Source organism: Otolemur garnettii, unplaced genomic scaffold (assembly GCF_000181295.1).
Source record: "Otolemur garnettii isolate 467f Iridium unplaced genomic scaffold, OtoGar3 scaffold00110, whole genome shotgun sequence".
In the NCBI taxonomy this organism is placed as follows: Eukaryota; Metazoa; Chordata; class Mammalia; order Primates; family Galagidae; genus Otolemur; species Otolemur garnettii.
Genome location: NW_003852505.1, coordinates 1333024 through 1336146, shown reverse-complemented (window position 1 = coordinate 1336146; position 3123 = coordinate 1333024). Strand labels below are relative to the sequence as shown.

The 3123-nt window shown below is 35.8% G+C and overlaps 1 protein-coding gene across 1 annotated transcript in view; it reads left to right on the top strand.

Annotated features, from left to right (window-relative positions):
* Positions 1–3123, top strand: part of KLHL13 (kelch like family member 13) — a 213772-nt gene that overhangs the window by 71672 nt on the left and 138977 nt on the right. The gene's annotated exons all lie outside the window — the stretch shown is intronic.

Below are 3123 nucleotides of genomic sequence, written 5' to 3'. Positions count from 1 at the left end.
CCTGTGGCTCAAGGAGTAGGGTGCTGGCCCCATATACCAGGGGTGGTGGGTTCAAGACCTGCCCCAGCCAAAAAAAGAAAGAAAGAAATGCACAATTTTGAACTCCATGCTACCATTATTGAATCAAAATCTGAATCTGTACAAGATCCCTAGGAGATCTGCATGCATATAAAAGTCTGATGGACATAGATTACACAAGGAACATTTACACATTATTTTTTTCAAAAAACAGAAAGTTAAATAGAAAGCTACACGAGGAGCTTCTATTGCAATTCAAAACACTGGCAACCTGAATGGCTAGCAAATATAGAAAGAGATCCTCAAATGTATTTTGAAATCAGGGAAATTCAACTTAAAATAGTAGGATGGCACTTCATGCCTTATCTGTTTGGCAAAAATCAGAATGATGAACATTGCTACATATCCACAGGGGGACAAATAAACAAGAATCTGGATGCACTGCTGGGAGGGGCATCAACCAGTCAAGTCATTCTGCAGAGCAATTGGCAGTCAAATCAAGTATGCGTACATCCCATGACCCAACAAGCCTACTGCTGGGAAAATACTCCCAAAGCAACATCTGCACAGGTCCCCAAGGTTACACATAGAAGGCTGTTTACTGCCACACTGACTATGGTGGCAGGGAATCAAGTCAACCTGAAGTTCCGTACCAGGGAATGCATTTGTAAACTATGGCAGATTGCACACCTTGCGCTAATACCATGCAGGAGGAGGAAGCAATGAAGTGGGTCCAGGAACAGCAGCACAGATGGATCTTACAAATACAGCAATGAGACACTAAGAAATATAACAGAGTCTAGAGCACAGTACCATTTGTGTAACTAGGAAATAAATTAACACAAATTAAAAAAAAAAAAGTCCCTCTTATAATTGTGTCCCACCCCCAAAGAATTATAACTTTTTTAAACCCACAAACATAAAAGCTATTTTCTTAATGGCCTCTGAGTTTTGTATTAGACCTTAGAAAGATTTTATTTGTGTCACATTAAAAATATGTTCTCCTTTATCTTCTACTACTTTTACATTTTTAATTGTTCATGTTCAGATATTTACTCTTTTTGGAATGTATGTATATGGTGCAGATAGGATTATAATTCCCCCCTCCCAAAAGCCAGTTTATTGTAATATATTTTTTATGAAGTTCATATTTTTTCCTATTAATTTCAGATATATTATGTTGAAATATATAGTTAACCATATGGTTTTAGATCTAGTGTATCTATTTTTAGATTTTATTCTGTCAATCCCATTCAACCTATGAATGGCATATTGTAAGGGTGTACAGCACAGCTCCTGGGTGAGGAGCACAACTACAACTCTGATTGTACCTAACAAATGCAAACAAGGTAACCTAATTGTCTGTACCTTCCTATTAATCTGAGATGAAAAAATTCATTTCTTTCCAATCTTTTCATTTCTCATATATATTTTTTTCTTATAAAGTGTGTGTGTGTGTGTGTGTGTGTGTGTGTATGAAGGGCTGAAAGGATTCTGTAGAATAGACATTGACTGAATAGGCTGAGACAAATTGCTACCTTCCAAGAGAAAGACTGGGGAAGGGAATGATGAGACATAAAATATTAATTTCTTCATTCCTTAATTAGAGATAAGTAAGGAAACACTTAATATTATTAAGAGATAGACATTAAGTATATAATTTAGGGTGAGGATTTTGGTGGTTGGCAAAGGGAGGTCTGATTCGAAGTGAGACACATTCCATTGTCACTCCAGTAGATGTACTGCAAGAGTATTATGAAATTATAAGAAAGATAGCTAAGTCTGGCATTTGACACTTAAATGAGTGGCAACCTGAACAGGGACTACTAAGGAATCTTGTTGAGAAGGAAGGAGTGATATTACTGCAAATAACAGTGGAATTACATGGTATATGCTGTATACCAATAAGCAACCGAACAAAATGGTAGTGACCACATGGTGGGTACACAGGAAAATGAAATTGCTGAAGAGTATGTCAACCATTCTGTCCCTTGGCCAGGGAAAGTGAGAATCTTAGGGAATGTGGGAATCCAGTCTTTTTGATAGTTTAGACCTAAAGGCAGCCGTTAGCATACCTTTGGATCACCTAGTTGTATGATAAGATGTTACTCAGGGGAAACCAGGCACGGTAATCTTAAAAGGTGTGTCCTGAAATGGGCTTTAGCTATAACCTTTAGTATAGTGCAACTTTATCATGTACAAACAAAGTCTCAGATTGTTTTAGGGGTGCATGTATGGGAGCATACTTCATAGCTCTATATATTTTAAGATTTACTCTGGGAAAAAATCTCCACCTAGCACAATAGGTAGTACTCAACCGTTTTAGGGCAAGACATTTTCAGTGCCATAGGTGAGAGGGGAGTGTAAGCTATATGAGTCTAGGATCTAACACTCAGTGACATCTAAAAAAATAACTTTTGTTTAACAGACTAATTCCTAAAGAATAAAATTCTGTTTCTTAAACTTCAGATTTTGCAATTTCAAGATGATTTTGAATTTTTCATGTTGAAGCTGTGTTTAACTTAATTGAGAGGAGTATAATTATGTGCAGTTTTTCTACACTTTGCAGTGTTTTAAATTTTGTTGTGTTTAGAGTTTTTCACTAATGCTTTCTGTCAGCTTTCTTTTCTTATCCCAGTATTTATCAAAATTTTATTTGAAGACAGACTACAAGAGAAACTCCTAAAATTTCTGTTATATAACCTCAGCTTAGTTCATGAGCAGGGCTTAACTTATGTGCTGTTAAATTTGTTAGGGATGACTCAAATCTGATTAATTTTAAAGCTATTGGTTTTTGAACAGAGTAGGAAAGAGTGTTACGGTGGGTTTTAATTAAATCCTATGTCATAAACTGGAATCTTTATTTGAAATAGCCAGTTCTGATAGGCACTTGAGAAACACTAGATTTGTGAATTACTTAAATGCTTATGAGTAACATTTCTTGAACTTACACAAGGTATTTCAAATGTGAGAAGGAGTTTTGTCAGTTTTATTTCTGGTAAGTTAAGTAGAACACTTTAAGGACAAAATGACAATGATATCTTTGTCAAGTGTGTGTTCTGAGTAATGATTAGTTTCCCTTTTGTTCATGAGCATATCATAGCT